General features: G+C 41.2%; 1 long non-coding RNA gene across 1 annotated transcript in view; it reads left to right on the top strand.

Moving 5' to 3' along the window:
- The first annotated feature begins 9,354 nt into the window (after positions 1 to 9,354).
- The window catches only part of LOC145531872 (uncharacterized), a 39,593-nt gene continuing 31,609 nt past the window's right edge, over positions 9,355 to 17,338 (top strand). Inside the window, exons 1-2 of the long non-coding RNA XR_014072833.1 lie at positions 9,355 to 9,477; positions 11,732 to 11,777. This is a non-coding gene — a long non-coding RNA (uncharacterized LOC145531872). The remainder of the gene's footprint in view (positions 9,478 to 11,731; positions 11,778 to 17,338) is intronic.

Here is a 17,338-nt window from a genome sequence, read left to right as displayed (position 1 = left end):
AACAAGCCTGTAGTTTTTTTTCCCTGTGACTTTCAGAGGTATGTTCATCTGTTAATGCAATTATACCTGTTTTTAAAAAGTCACAGTCCAGTATACTGAATATTCTTACTGATCTGAGTCTCAAATCTCAATCGGGGGGACCTGTGAGTATGATGTTCTGGTTACTCAAATCTACTATACCAAACTGTGCTTCACTTCCCAGCTGCCCAGCTTCCCTAATCTTGGTCTTCTTCACTGCTTTGGAGCAAGACAAAAGTACTGTACTTTAGCTATTTAATCTGCCTATAACCATCACTGCCGATGTAATTGCTATAACTGCAGTTTGATTAAGATGGGCATTTTCCTTCCCCTCTTCGTACTTGGTAAAGCATATAAGCTATCAGTGTTTCTGATTTGGCCAAATCCCAGAGAGTGACCTTCCTGGAGAATCCCGGGGACGGGGAAGCCTGGTGGGCTGCCGTCTATGGGGTCACACAGAGTCGGACACGACTGAAGCGACTTAGCAGCAGCAGCAGCAGCAGAGAGTGACGAGACTGGGTACTAGATTGGAGTTTTACTGGCTGATGTCATTCTTCAAAGCTTTTCATTTCCTATTGGTGACTAGTATCTTTGAACCAGTATCTGAACTCTGTCTCAGTGTCACACACACAGTCAAGTCCCTTGTTTCCCCAAATATGGAATTCATTAAGGAACTACTATATATATGAAACATAACTACTAAGGACCTACTGTATAGCACAGGAAACTATTTAATGTAATGACCTATATGGGAAATAAGTCTAAACAAGAGTGAATATATGTATAACTGATTCACCTTGCTGTGCAGCAGAAAGGAACACAACATTGTAAATGAATTTATACTGCAATGAAAATGTTTAAAAACAAAATATCTACATTCCCCCCCTCCCCACAAAAAAAGAGGAAGTTTAGGCTTTGCTTAGGCTGTTTCATGGCCAAGTAGGCTAAACTTTCATAAATGGGAGGCTTCATTGTGGCTTTCTGAACCTAAGGCTTGAGCTAGCAGCTAATTAATAATAGCTAAGAATTCAGTCTTTGGTTCTAAAACTCAGTTTTTATTTTCCATGTGACTGAGGAACATAAATTTGTGTAAAACAGTAGATGAACCTTATGGTACAGACGCAGCATGACTAGATTCTATATCCAATCTAAATTCAGATACATATTTTCCGTGCAATTTGTACACCAGTTCAGCAATATGATTGATGACTAGTCCCACAAAACTAGTGCAATATTAGTTTTGCATGCTTCAACTAGCAGTGTATGGTTCAAGAATACAGTTTATATATTAACAGTTAGCCCCCCATCCATATTATCATTTCATTTATCATTTATTTTGGGACTCTTGTCCTTAGATTACCATTTAAAACTTACTCAACGAATAACCATGAATAACCATTGACAGCACCAAAATGATGTTCTTGAGATAAAATATGTACATGGATTATTGGGCAATGTTCAAACTAACTTCTGAAAGTTTCAACAGAAAAGAAATGGTTTCTCAGATAACACATTAAGTAGAAATTTGAAGACAAGATACATGTCATTGATCAAGATATGTATCAGTGATCCAGTAAACCAGAGATCTATTTAGTAGACCATACTATCTATGGCCATCCGGAGAAGGCAATGGCACCCCACTCCAGTCCTCTTGCCTGGAAAATCTCATGGACAGAGGAGCCTAGTGGGCTACAGTCCATGGGGTCGCTAGGAGTCGGACACGACTGAGCGACTTCACTTTCACTTTTCCCTTTCATGCACTAGAGAAGGAAATGGCAACCCACTCCAGTATTCTTGCCTGGAGAATCCTGGGGACGGCAGAGCCTGGTGAGCTGTCGTCTGTGGGGTCGCACAGAGTCGGACACGGCTGAAGCAACTTAGCAGCAGCAGCAACTATGGCCATCACTCATATATCTCTAGTTACATTCATACTACAGAGTTGAGTGGTTGTGACCCTTGTCTGCAAAGCCTGAAATTTTTACCATTTGACTCTATACAGAAAAAGTTGGTTGGCTCCTGTAGTAGACAGTCCAACATACATAATGCCAGTCGGTAAGTGGTATTTATCCAGCAAGCGGCCAAACGTTTGGTCATCATCTGGTAATGTTTCCTGCCACTTCCTGGCATATTTTGGATTTAATGTAGTATGACAGTGTCTGGCACATAGGTATATTTTTTGAGCATTTACTGTTTTAATTTACCTGTTTTACTAAAAATAAGTATATGATACCCTTATTTTTAAGAATGGATCATCACAAAATAAGAACCTAGAAGTGCTTAGTATTATTTTTAAAAGTAAATTTTGATTAACATTTTAATACTATCTCTAGATGATTTTGTGAAGCATTACTGTTTGAGGAATATAGTTTGGAAGGACTGCCCAAGGTCCATGTTACTTAAAATGCAGTCAATAGTCAGGCAGTGTGGGCATCACTTGGAAGCTTGCTAGAAATAGAGACTCATGGGTTCCACCCTAGACTCCTCCTGGAAAAAAGCTGTTTTTTCAAACAAGATCTCCAGATAAGTCATGTAAAGTTTGAGAAGTACTGCCAGTTACAATACAATGGCAAGTGATAGTGAGCAACTTCTACTCATGCCTTGCTGATGATAATGTACTAGGTACAAGCATTTTGGAAAATTGGTAGTATCAATTAAAACTCCCCCACTTAAGGTGAAAAGCACAGGGAAGACTTGATTCCTAATGAAGCTATTTTTTACCATCCTGGTTAAAAAAAAAAAAAAAATCGTTAACAATTCTCAAGTGCACAAAATTGTATACAGCTCAATGAGTTATCAAAAGTGAATGCATCTATCTAATGAAAACTCAAAGCAAAATTTCTGTCATTACTCTCTTGCCCTGTCCCAGTTACAACCTATCCTGTTATCAGAAAAGAACCGACTATCTTAATCTCTATAACAGCATAGAATGCACAAAAAGTATGCATATGTTGTGGCTGACGCCATTTGTACTAAAATGTACTTGTGAGATTTATCTATATTTTTCTTTCTGGTTATAGTATTTTCACTTATTGCTATGTGATATTCCATTATATATCACAATTTATCCATTCTACTATGGATGGACATTTAGGTTTCCAGTTTTTTGTTATTTACAAATAATGCTGCCATAAACGCGTATCTCTGAGGTGTACCTAGGAATTGAAATTGCTAAGTTATAGGATATATTTGTATGTTCAGCTTTAGAAGATACCACTAATTTTCTAAAATGGTTGTACCAAAGTACATTATCATGTACATGTACAACTCAGCAGGGCATGAGTTTTAGTTGCTCACAATCACTTGGCATTATATGGTTTTAATTTGCATTTCTTTGATGACTAATGAGGTTGAGATACTTTCATATATTTATTGACTATTTGATTATCTCCTTTTACTGAGTCGTTTGCCCATTTTTAAATTGGGTTGTCAGTCTTATTTATTTGTAGGAATCCTATGTCTTCTAGATACGAACTCTTTTGTCATTTATATGTGTTGCAAGTAGTTTTTCTCTCTGATTTGCCTTTTCACTCTTTTAATGATATATATTTTGAATAATTTTCATGTTGTACTTAGTTGATCAGAACCATCTAATTCAGTATTGCCAGCAGTAAAACTAGTTTCCTTTTTAATAACTAAATTTTATAGCAGTAATGTTTATTTATGATGAAAACAGCCATTATCAGTGGGAATTAGTTTGACAAGCTTTTTAAAAGATAACAATCAATTTCAACCTATTTAATCTTCATTTGAAGTTTTCTAGGATATGTAAAAAGCAATAGATAAGATGTAGCCTCCATGTTACATGTGTAAGAACTTCTATAGTTGTATATTTATGCCTTTGATGATCTTCTCTCAACATTACCAACTATATGCTCAACAAACGCACATCAAATAGATCTGTATTGGGTGGGGAAAAGAGACAAGCTGAGAAGATCTTGGCAATGTAAATATTAGAAAAATATTTTTAAAACTTTTATTTGTAAATAACTTCAAGATTATAGAAAAGTTTCAAGAATAAGAATATTATATGGAATACCTATATAATTTTTACTCAGATTCTCCCTTTTTTCAGCTTTATTAAGGTATAATTGATGGAAAAATTATGATACTTTAAGTGTACAAAGTGATTTGATATACGTATACATTGTGAAAATATCCCCCATCAAGTTAATTAACATATCCATCACCTCACATATTTACCCTTTTTTTCCTTTGGGTAAGAAAACTTCAGTTCTAGCAAATTTCCGTTATACAATATGGTGGTGTTATTTGGTGAAGTAAGTATTAATGAGAAGAAGAAGGGAAAAGCAAGGTTTGCTTGTGTACCTAAGATACTGTAGGGCTTTGTGTTCTTAGGTGAGTGTTGAACTCACGGGAGGAATGAATATCCATCTTAATGGGTCCTTAAGAGAATTAAATGAGAATATATGTGAGAAAGTTTTTGGTAAATACAAAAGGTATGAAAGTCCGGTTAAAACTACTTGACAGTTTTGCCAAAGTACCTGATTATGTGCTTATTGTGTGTGTGTGTGTGTGTGTGTGTGTGTGTGTGTGTGTGTTTGGCATTCTATCTCACTGTAGGGAGAGTCACTCAGGAAGAAACTGGGATTTAAAGTTCTTATATTCTAAGAAAGTCCTTAGTGATTTCCCCTCTGGAAATTGTAAAGGGGCCTCTGGAAGATGATAGAATCTACATACACAGATTGCTCTTTTCCCTTTGTGGCAATCTCATAGGAGGAATGAATGTCCAGTATTTATCATTGATTTAGAACTTCTCAGTGCATATTAAAATTATGTACGTATTTTTTAAACCAAATATCGCCGGCTGGATTCTGTTGCAGACCTCATTGAATTAGTCTGGCTCAGGGATGGGGTATTGGGATTATTGAACCACTGGTGATTGATTATAAGGGCTTGCAAGGTGACACAATGGTAAAGAATTCGCCTGCCAATGCAGGAGACTTGGGTGCGATCCCTTGGATTGGGAAGATCCTCTGGAGAAGGAAATGGCAACCCATCCCAGTATTCTTGCCTGAAAAATTCCGTGGACAGGAGCCTGGAAGGTACAGTGCACGGGGTCGCAAAAGAGTCAGTCACGGCTGAGCTTGTGTGCAGAGGGATCCCAAAGTGCACCCAGGCCTGATAACTGCAACTGACAGTGCAAAGATAAATTTTTCCACCAGAGGGAGACAAAGCACTTCTCTGTGAAAAAGGCCTGGCATAAAACCCATTCTCTGACTTCACAGCTGCACCAATGTATGTAAAGTGCCAAGCAGGGCAAAAATGTGGGAAGATAGGTAATATTATCTTTGCAACTGTTCCTTGCCAACCAAAGAAGTTCTTGCTACCATTGGAGAAAATTCCAGGAACTAATTTTAAAAGTAACATGGTTAAAAATATCTCTTATTCACCCAATTACCTGTTCTAGCATCTAGAAATCTTTTCATTCCTTCTACTACCTCACCTTGATAAAATAGACTGCATGAAAAAAAGGGTTATATTGTTCATATCAAGTGGAAAGTTGACATAAGATCACTTTAAAAATTTGACATAAGATCACTCGAAGACTCATGCAAATAGAAATCAACATCAACAAAAGTAAATTAGCTTAAGTTATCCTCAAAAAATTTTAGGAAATATGCGGACATAATAATGTGATTTAGATGTATTTGATTGGCATCTCCCAATTTTAATTTCTCCCATCTCATGCCTACTTCAGCATGCATCGCAGGCAGACTCTTTACCATGTGAGCCACCAGGGAAGCCCCATCCTCCATCATAAAAGCCATAAAAGCTACAAACTTGATCTCTGTCCTCTTGTGGCTGGAGACGGTCAGTGAGAAAGAGGTGAAAATCACTGGGGAGGGCTTCCCTTCATGAGTAAAGTGGCGAAGAAATTTCTCTCTTTTCATTACCTAGCAGCGTGCTTGACAAATGTCATATGTGATGGAGCTCATTATGGGATGGAACCAAAGTGAAAAGATATTAGCTTGCCTGGAAAGAAATGTAATTTAATGGCCAGGACAAGGAAGTAATTGATGATTTATGGTCTAATTGTTCAGTTCAGTCGCTCAGTCATGTCCGACTCTTTTGACCTCATGGACTGCAGCACGCCAGGCTTCTCTGTTCATCACCAGCCCCCGAAGCTTGCTCAAACTCATGTCTGTTGAGTCAGTGATGCCATCCAACCATCTCATCCTCTGTTGTCCCCTTCTCCTCCTGCCTTCAATCTTTCCCAGCATCAGGGTCTTTTCAAAGAGTCAGTTCTTCACATCAGGTGGCCAAAGTATTGGAGCTTCAGCTTCAGCATCATTCCTTCCAATGAATATTCAGGACTGATTTCCTTTAGGATGGACTGGTTGGATCTCCTTGCTGTCCAAGGGACTCTCAAGAGTCTTCTCCAACACCACAGCTCAAAAGCATCAATTCTTCGGCGCTCCGCTTTCTTTATAGTCCAGCTATCACATCCATACATGACCACTGGAAAAACCAAAGCTTTGGCTAGACAGACCTTTGTCTGCAAAGTAATGTCTCTGCTTTTTAATATGTTGTCTAGGTTGGTCATAACTTTTCTTTCAGGGACCAAGCATCTTTTAATTTCATGGCTGCAGTCACCATCTGCAGTGATTTTGTAGCCCCCAAAAGTAGTCTGTCACTGTTTCCATTGTTTCCTCATCTATTTGCTATGAAGTGATAGGACCAGATGTCATGATCCTAGTTTTCTGAATGTTGAGTTTTAAGCCAACTTTTTCACTCTCCTCTTTCACTTTCATCAGGAGGTTCTTTAGTTCCTCTTCACTTTCTGCCATGAGGGTGGTGTCATCTGTATATCTGAGGTTATTGATAATTCTCCTGGCAATCTTGATTCCAGTTTGTGCTTCATCCAGTCCAGAATTTCTTATGATGTACTCTGCATGTAAGTTAAATAAGCAGGGTGACAATATACAGCCTCGATGTACTCCTTTCCTGATTTGGAACCAGTCTGTTGTTCCATGTCCAGTTCCAACTGTTGCTTCTTGACCTGCATACAGATTTCTCAGGAGGCAGGTCAGGTGGTCTGATATTCCCATCTCCTTCAGAATTTTCTACAGTTTGTTGTGATCCACACAGTCAAAGGCTTTGGCATAGTCAATAAAGCAGGAGTAGATGTTTTTTCTGGAACTCTCTTGCTTTTTTGATGATCCAACGGATGTTGGTAATTTGATCTCTGGTTCCTCTGCCTTTTCTAAATCCAGATTGAACATCTGAAAGTTCATGGTTCATGTACTGTTCAGTTGGCCCTAAAAGTCAGCAGCACAGCTACTACAGCTCCCTTATACATGCATGTATTCTCATCAGTCCCAAATGGGCATATCTGCTTGAGCCATTAAACTGTGAACATGTCAAGGACATTACCTTTAAGGTAACACTGACTAGTTGTGCCTTACACTTTTGACAGGAAAGTGCTCATTTTACCATAATGAAAGTCAGGATTCTTGTGGTAATGGCTGCTTGATCCTGGCTCTGTCCGTAATAGCACACTGAAGAGTATGATTTATGAGCTGACAAAACCACCTGATATCACTTATATGTGGAATCTCAAATATGACACAAATGAACTTATCTGCCAAACAGAAACATTCACAGACAGATCAGACTCGTGGTTGCCAAGGGGGAGAGGGTGGAAGAGGGATTGATTAGCAGTTTGGGATTAGCAGATGCAAACTATTATCTGGATAAACAAGGTCCTACTGTACAGCACTGTATACCACTCTAATGATAGGAAGTGAAGAGGAACTAAAGAGCCTCTTGATAAGGATGAAAGAGGAGAGTGAAAACACTGGCTTGAAACTCAACATTAAGATCATGATCATTAAGATCATGGCATCTAGTCCCATTACTTCATGAAAAATAGAAAGGGAAAAAGTAGAAGCATATGACAGATTTTCTTTCCTTGGGCTCTAAAATCACTGAGGCTGATGTTTGCAGCCATAAAATTAAAATACGTTTGCTTCTTGGAAGGAAAGCTATGACAAACCTAGTTAGAGTATTAACAAGAAGAGACATCACTTTGCCCATAAAAGTCTATGTAGTTAAAACTATGGTTTTTCCAGTAGTCATGTTCAAATGTGAGCATTAGTCCATATAGAAGGCTGAGCACTACAGAATTGATGCTTTTGAATTGTGGTGCTAGAAAAGACTCTTGAGAGTCCCTTGGACTGCAAGATCAAACCAGCCAATCCTAAAGGAAATCAACCCTGAATATTCATTGGAAGGACTATTGCTGAAGCAAAAGCTCCAGCACTTTTGCCACCTGATGCAAAGAGCTGACTGACTGGCAAAGACCTTGAAGCTGGAAGAGTGAGGGCAAAACAAGAAGGGGGTGGCAGAGGATGAGATGGTTAGATGGCATCATTGACTCAATGAACATGAATTTGAGCAAACCCCAGGAGACAGTGGAGGGCAGAGGAGCCTGGAGTGCTGTACTCTATGGGATCACAAAGAGTTGAATATGACTTAGTAACCGAACAAGAACAACTGTAAAGCGCAGAGAACAATAGTCAATATCCTGATAAATCATAATGGAAAAGAATATGAAAAATAAAATGTCTATAGCTGAGTCTCTATGCTGCACAGCAGATATTAACACAGCATTGTAAATCAACTACATTTCAATAAAATAAAAATTTTAAAAAAGAGTAATCTCTTGATAGCAATACACTGAAAGCCTTGGTGCTGTAGCAGCTTCTAAGATGGAGCATTTATGGATCCTGCTGTTTGGAGAGCTGGACAAGTGCAGCTGTATTTGAGACATACTAAAATTTTTTGTGTGTTGTTTATCTGATATTCAAATATAATGGGCATCAGGTGTTTCATTTGGCATGGAAATGGCTTAAAAAAGCATACCCCAAATTAGGGGGTCATGCAATGTGCTAGAAAGAACTCTGGGAAGTGTCAGAAGAACTGGTTTCTAGCCACAGCTCTGCTTCTGCCCTCCACTGATTGCTTACCTTAAGAAATGAGAGGGTTTCAGATGCCATGATTTTCAGATTTTGCTTATCTTCAGAAACTCTGCACAAGTGAAATTTTATTCAGAAGCCCACTATATAAAACAGATAAAAGCTGACTTGCTCTGATTGAAACTGAGTGTGGGTCACTACCTGCCTGAAAGTGGTAGAAAAGCGCTGGCCTTGGTGATTTCTAAAATTCCTTCTGCCTGTGACAATCTGTGTGTCCAAGTGAATTCGTTTTGCAGGAAGTAACCATCCAGATTGTGATTAATCAGATATCGTCCTTTCCTCTGACACTTAGGAAAGACAAAGTAGAATTAGTAACTGCCTTCATTTATTCTTTCCACAGATGTTTGTTGAACACTTACTACAGGCAAGGCAATGTATTAGGCACTTTGGAGCAAGAATACGAAGAGAAAATTTTAGAAGGCACTCTTGAGTTTAGTAGAAGAGCTGACACTTATGACAGGTAACTGTATGTGCTTTTATTAAGATTTACTATGTGATGGGCATGCACTGCTTCCAATTTAAAAAAGTATTTCAGTGAGCATTGGTCTGACTCACAGCTCTTGTTCTTTTCCACCTGCTTTCATCACAACCTTATTTCCTTTCCATTTTTTTTCCCTAAAACTAATACACAGATGATTCCTCTACTTGTTTTTATCTCTGAATTTGCCTATCTTTTCTAAGAAAGATACTTCTTAGAAGCCCTGCCTCTGCTAAAGTGTAGGACGATGAAGTTATAACGTTTTTTTTTCTCCCCCCCTTTCAAAGAAGCATTCCAGAGACCCAGCCTCCTCCCACAGCATGCTGTGTCCCAGGTCGGGGGTAGAAGAGGTCATTTTGGACATAATCCTCATTTTCACCCATTTACATGCTGAGGCTATTAGCAAATTTCACCGTTTCCTGCTCTGCAGGATTCCTGGCTTTCTCTCCTTCCTCCTTCTTCTGCCAGGCCGGATCCCTCGCCTGAGTTCTGGTCATCTCACATCTCCCTCACTGCTGTCTTCTTCTACCAAGTCTTTCTCTCCCTCCCTTTCATATTTTGCATAACTCAGCAAAGGTGCTTTTTGACCACTCTAAGGTAAGTGGTTTGAACCCACTGCTTTGTCCTGTCTTCCTGCTACTGAAAATTCCCCGGTGCGCGTTTGAACAAATGTTCTCATTTTGACACAGCTTTCAACAGCCAGGTATTCTCTTCCATTCACTTTTGGTTTTTAAAAAACATTTTTTTTTTTCTTTCATGGACTACAAAATAGTATCTGTTGAAAAAATTTAAACATATGCTTTTTCAAAAAGTAAGTGTAAATCATATGTAATTATGTCTCTCTGGAGTGAGAGGGGAGGTGGGGGGTGAACATCTCTAAGGTATATTCTTTTGCATTTTTTTTCCCCTAGGTATTTTTTTTCTTCAACAAAAATAGAAGCAAATATACATACTGTTTTGTGGCTTGCTTTTTCATTTAACAATAGTTAGTGAACATCTTCTGATTTTATTAGTTTTTTTCCCTTGATATCCTTAAAGACTGTGTAGTGTTCTATCAGATGGATGTGCTATGATTCATTTAGCCTACCCTACTTTGTTGGTCATCTGAGTTTCCCAGGTTTTCCCTATTAAAAATGTCCTGCCCTCAACAATATTGAAGCTAAAGTGTAACATACATCAGTGAAATGTATTAAATGTTTTTTTCCCTTAGGTCAATTCATAGAGAAAATATTTACACATAACCCACTTCACAACCAGATTTCACTTTGTGTTTTGGTCAAACTTGCTTGTGCGACTACCCAGTTCCTGGATTGCTCCTTCTTGGCCATTGAAGACCCGCTTCTCTCCTGTCAGTCACAGTCTCTCACTTTATACCACACCTGTGTTAGCAGATTTCACCCCGTGAACACTGCTCGCTTTCCATTCTGCAGGTGGAGGGAGAGCAGCGCCTCCAGCTCCTTTCTTTCCAATGTTACTGTTATTCCTGCCTCTTTCTTGGGAACAGAGAGGCATGCACAAATCCCTTAACAACTTGAGCTTCTCTTAAGATGGTGCTGGGGAAGCCCCTCCAGTCACTGTGTGACTCATCTCAGGCATACACACACACACACACACATACACACACACACACATACACACACACTGCCCTCTCAGACCTTCACCTGAGCCCCAGGTTCCCAGTGATGCTCCCACAGAAAGGCAGTCTGCATCCAGCACAGTGAAGATAGTTCCTGTCTCTGTTATGAGAAGAAAAGTTAAGCACTAAGTGGTATCATTTCAGGAGTCTCAGACCTCATTTTACGTTATTATTTTTTTTTACAATTTTTTTTGGGGCTGCCCCATGGCATGTGGGATCTTAGTTTCCTGGCCACAGACTGAACCCACAGCCCCCCTGCATTGGAAGTGTGGATTCTTAACCACTGGACTGCCAGGCAAGTCCCCCATTTTATGTTATGATATAAGAATTCTAAAGCATCTAAAAGAGTGGATATAAATAGTATATAACTGATTTACTTTGCCGTACACCCAGAACTAACACAACATTGTAAATCAACTATACTCCAACAAAAATTTAAAAAAAAGAATTTCTTTGGCAGAAGAAGGAAAAACTGTAGTTTTTCAAACTGGGTCTGTGAGGCCCTTGGGTTCTAACCCAACTTCTTCGGGGTCATCCCAAGTGGGGAGCAGAGAGCAAAGTTGAGGTGACCTAAGCTGGCCTGTCTTTTTGTCTTGGCAGAGAAGAAGAAATGAAGACACTGGAAGGAAGCGAGGGCCTTCCTAAAGTAAGCAGAGGTCATGTCTTAACCCAAAGTTCCCAGTCTTTTCGTCTTTTTTGAGAGGAGGCTGCTTCTGGGCCTGGAAGGGAGCCCAAGAGAATCCCCCAGAGGTTGAGAGTTGACTTGGAGTTACCGGCTAGTGCTTCCTTCTGATCTGGTGCCTGTGAGTGCCGGACAGGGAGGCCTGTGCAGAGACACAGCTGAGTGAGAGGGAAGGCGACAGCTGTGTCCCGCTGCACAACATGGCAGACACACTCAGGTTCTCCTGTGGGCCCCGAGTGCGTGGGGAAGTGAGTGCAGAGCAGGGACTGTTTGGTCACTTTTCTGCTGCTGGACACCTGTGCTGTTGGTGGTCCCTCACGGGGTTTGACAGAGAGGAAACAGGACTGTCTCCGTAGGATCACCTGTGAAACTTCCCTGGGTAGGAGAAAACAAGCAGAGCAAAAACCAAGAGTCTGATGAGTAATCAGCTTCTTGTGCACCCAGATGTTTGGACTGTCCTCCACAAGACTCGGACTTATGTGATGGGAGTCATGGGCGAGTTCCCTGCATGCTGACAGACTGGTGGGACTCAGGTCCGAGACAACTTAGGGCAGAGGACTTAGGATTCCGTGGTGGCTGATGATAATGATGTTACTTAAGAAAGCGACATTTGAAACCTGAAATGATAGAAAATGAATAGATTGAATCAAGTCTTCCAGATTGGATTAAATTTAGTTTCCTCATTTCTGATAGCAAATGAAAAGTGAAAGTTTTACTCACTCAGTCGTGTCTGACTCTTTGCAACCCCATGGATGATGTCCCACCACATCCTCTGTCCATGGAATTCTCCAGGCAAGAATACTGGAGTGGGTAGCCACTCCCTTCTCCAGGGGATCTTCCTGACCCAGGGATTGAACCCAGATCTCCTGCACAGCAAGCAGACTCATTACCACCTGAGCCACCAGGGAAGCCCAAATAAGTTCTCACGAAAGAAAAATTTGAGTATTTATAAAAATAAAATGAATTTTATGCTTGCATGTAGATTATTTATGGCTAAGTCACATCTGCTCTTCTATTTTTCATGTGAGAAGTGAGACCCAGAGAAAGGGAGTGATTTATTCAAGGATTCAGTTATTGAGCAACAGCACTGTTCCTAGAACCCCTGTGCCCACTCAGTGCCTCAGTGGAAAGTCACCAGGTACACACTACTGCCAGGCTCAGTAAGCCCAGAATAGGGCTTACCGGGCTGCAAAGAGGGAGAACAAATGTCACGGAGAAACGTGGCAGGGCAGGGAGAAGGGAGGTCTTAGAATGCACTTGGAGGATTTGGGCTTGTGGTAGGTGATTTGGAGGCAGGTTTAAGGAAGCAGGTCTTTGCTGTCTTTGTTGAGTTGGATGCTGTCTGAAATAAAACATTGCTGTCCATGAGGCAGATGATATATCTGAGGAAGGAATCTGTAGGTCAGGTATGCTTTGGGCGTATCTCTGCTAACCCAATCAGCTTGAAAAAAGATATACCTGAGTTAAAAAGAACAGCAGATAATTTACAGTGAACATGTAATTTGATGCCATTGTTTTTCCCAAGTTGCAGGAGAGAAGGTCAGGTTGTTTTCTAGAAATTTGAATGATGTGAATTAAGAAATTAGGTTTAACATCTAGGCTCCAAGCTTATCGTGTCATCACAGAAAGTAAACTGTCCACAAAGAGATCCAAAATATTTGTTTCTTCTCGCTTTTTTTTTGCTTCTTCTTTATTTTTGCCAGTAGGGATTTGTCCTGCCTTTCTTCTCCATGGCCCTCACAATATAAGAATATGAAAGTCCCTGCTATCCATCTAATTATAAAGCCCAGGATCTAACCAGGACAGCAAACAGACTGTTGAAATAAAGATCTTATACATACATTTTGATTTCATTGTAACTCTGGTTATAATTCGGGGAAGGCAATGGCAACCCACTCCAGTACTCTTCCCTGGAAAATCCCGTAGACGGAGGAGCCTGGTAGGCTGCAGTCCATGGGGTCGCTAGGAGTCAGACACGACTGAGCGACTTCACTTTCACTTTTCACTTTCACGCATTGGAGAAGGAAATGGCAACCCACTCCAGCGTTCTTGCCTGGAGAATCCCAGGGACGGAGGAGCCTGGTGGGCTGCCGTCTATGGGGTCGCACAGAGTTGGACACGACTGAAGTGACTTAGCAGCAGCAGCTGGTTATAATTAAAAATTAAATATTTCTATTTTCCTGGGGAAAATAGCCAGATACTCAGAGCTCTTCCTGAAAATACTATTTGAATGATGCCTCAGATTTTTGGGAAGAGGTATATGAAACATACGAAGTGGAAGTGGGGACTTTTTCCAGGCTCCTATGTTGGTGTCTGGGTTTGGCCTCTGGCTGGAAGAACAAATTTCCTTGGGGAAATTTCAGGGTTGGTGGACAAAAGCTCTACCTTACGGAAAAGCCAGGGACAGCTTGTGGATTTGGTGTTTTGTGGGGTTGCATTGATTAAGTCCAGACTAAACTCTAGTGCCTGATGAACAATATCTGGCTCATGAACTGTAGATACAACAACTAGCTTCTCCACAATCAGTCAGTCTAAACTAGATAGCAGTGCCATTTTTTCTTAAGACATTAAAAAGAAGAGGCATAATGGATGGGGACTCTCAGAGTGGATCATCTCAGATGCAGAGGATCCTCTGGAAATATCCAGCTGCTGAAAAAATTAGGAGATCAGTAGGGGCTTAGGAGGCGGGGCTGAGGGTGGGCAAGAGGTAGATCCCTCCTCGAGAAAGGCAGTGTGGACTCCCTGCAGAGTCAGGAAACCTCAGGGTCAAAACCCGCTGCTTCCTGGGAGACAGAGTTGAGAGCACGCCTTCACGCTGCCCTGCTCTCTAAGAATCCAGGTGCTGCTGAGGGATGCTGGGAGCTTCCACTGCAGGGAGCTGGGTTTTGAAAAGCATCCTCCTTGCCTGGTCCGTGTTTATTAAACTGAACGTGGGAAAGGAGCAGGAACCCTGTGGGGAGAAGCGGAGTGTGCCAGGTGAAGGGGAAGCTGTTGCTCAGCCCATTTGCGCTGCTTGAATCTGTACTCTGTACCTTCTTGCTGTGTAACCTTGAATGTGCTCCCAACACTGTCTGTGTATTGAGTTTCGCATTAGTCAAGGGGAATAGTAAAAGCCTTCTTCGTAGGGTTGATTTTAGGATGAAGGGAGATGGGTTTTTTAAAGAGCTATGGTAGGCCCTACCTAACATGTAGATGGTTCTCAGTGAATATTGGCTCATTTCTTCCTCCCTCAGCAGAAACTAACTTTTCCTCTGGTAATCTAGCAAGCCTGGGGTGTCAGGGATTGACAATGATTTCACATAACCCTCTTTCTAATTTTTGGCTTTAACACAGATTGCAAGGAACAGTGGAGAAGGCAATGGCGCCCCACTCCAGTACTCTTGCCTGGAAAATCCCATGAACGGAGGAGCCTGGCGGGCTGCAGTCCATGGGGTCACTGAGTCGGACACGACTGAGCGACTCCACTTTCACTTTTCACTTTCATGCCCTGGAGAAGGAAATGGCAACCCACTCCAGTACTCTTGCCTGGAGAATCCCAGGGACGGGGGAGCCTGGTGGGCTGCCGTCTATGGGTCGCACAGAGTCGGACACGACTGACGCGACTTAGCAGCAGCAGCAGCAGCAAGGAACAGAGCAGGTCACTGCCGGAGGCCTATCATTTGGATCCAATACAACCCTGCAAGCCACGGGCCTGAAGACATGTAATTCTAATTACCTGGAAGCAGAGAGGGGACTTTCCTGGTGGTCCAGTGGTTAAGACTCTGCAGTCCCAATGCAGAGGGCATAGGTTCCTTAATCAGGGAACTGAGATCCCTCATGCCACATGATGTGGCCAGGAAAAAAATAAAAGAAGAAGGATGATTTTGGAAAACCCAAGCTGAGTGAAAAGAATAAAATCTTACTAATATAACATTTACATGCATGTTTAAAACATACAAAGCAATGTCTAGAGCCAGAGAGAGAGGGAGCTGATTGGGTTGACTGACAACACTTACGAACATGGACACTGGTGTGTTAGTTTCTTTCCCCTCTAAACACATGCTGCTGCTGCTGCTAAGTCGCTTCAGTCGTGTCCAACTCTGTGCTATGCCATAGATGGCAGCCCACTAGGCTCCCCAGTCCCTGGGATTCTCTAGGCAAGAACACTGGAGTGGGTTGCCATGCCTTCGTCCAAGAGGGGCAGGTAAAACTTGGCATTTCCAAGTGTCTGCGGGCAACCAGCAACTAAAATTGACAAGAAAGTTTAAAATTCTAGTTCTATTTCCGTGGATCTAGGTGGAAGTTAGATGAAAACAAAGAAGGCTTAGAAATGGTTGGGGTGAAGAAATCAGCCCTACCAGGAAGCATTAACTTTTCCCCCACTAATTTGCCAAAATGCACTGCTATTTACAATGACTAGCTTATCCTGGTCTACCTGGACTTTTCCTGGCTATATCACTGAAAATCCTGAGTTCCAGTAAACCTTTCTGTCTTGGGCCAACCAAGATAGTTGGTCATCCTCCTGGAAAGGACCAAGAAAAACTGTTGAGAAAGAGACAGACTCAATGAACTCCTGGGGTCAGGAGTAAGGGGAAATGGGTGGGGTTAACTGCTTGAAGTAGGTCTGCAGAGTCACAAAGCTGAACTCTTCAGTAATTGGGGAAACCCAGAAGTTGGAGAGGTCGCTGAGGCCACCTTGAATAACCAATAAGCAAATAATCAAATGCCAAAAAAATGAAGGAAATCTACTCCCCACTTGAAGTTGGAATAGGCTAGACCTAAAGATCTCCTTTGGGACTTAGGGCAGAGGAAGAAAATTAGTTTTTTGGGGAACTGGTCTGCAGAGCAAGACTCCATTAAAATTTCTTAGAGTGTTTATTAAACAGTTTACTGGACCTTACCCCAAACCTACCAAACATAATTGTTCAGGCTTAGGACTGGAAATCTGTCCTTTTAATAAGCACCTTGGTGAAATTAATATGAAGTAGGTTTGGAGGATCATTTGCTCTGGAGTGGAAACTTTAAATATTTCTGACCACTCACCCCTAGAAGTGAAAAAAAAAATTTAATATATATTGTCAACATATGTTGTTGTTTAGCTGCTAAGTCATGTCTGACTCTTTGTGACCCCATGGACTGTAGCCCACCAGGCTCTTCTGTCCATGGGATTTCCCAGGCAAGAATACTGGAATGATTCGCCATTTCCTTCTCTGGGAGATCTTCCTGACTCCAGGATCAAACATGCATCTCTTGCACTGGCAAGCAGATTCTTTACTGCTGAGCCACCTGGGAAGTCCCAACATATATATATATATATATATATATATATACACACATACACAGCTGTCTTTTAGGTTTCATATTTCACACTTCTAGAAATGGTTTAATCGAATTGGTTTATGTTCTTATCATATCTTGGGTCATTCTTTTCAGAACACATTTGTCTGCTAGACTAGAGTTTCATGAGGGCAAAGAACTCTATTTGATTTACCTTTGTACTCATGGCAGACTGTGCTTGGCCCATAGGAGGTGTTCAATAAAATATT

Source organism: Giraffa tippelskirchi, chromosome 2 (genome assembly GCF_054371585.1).
Source record: "Giraffa tippelskirchi isolate mGirTip1 chromosome 2, T2T-mGirTip1v1.2.pri, whole genome shotgun sequence".
Taxonomy (NCBI): Eukaryota; Metazoa; Chordata; class Mammalia; order Artiodactyla; family Giraffidae; genus Giraffa; species Giraffa tippelskirchi.
Note: the sequence above shows the minus strand (reverse complement) of the source record. Positions and strands in the feature narration are given on the sequence as shown.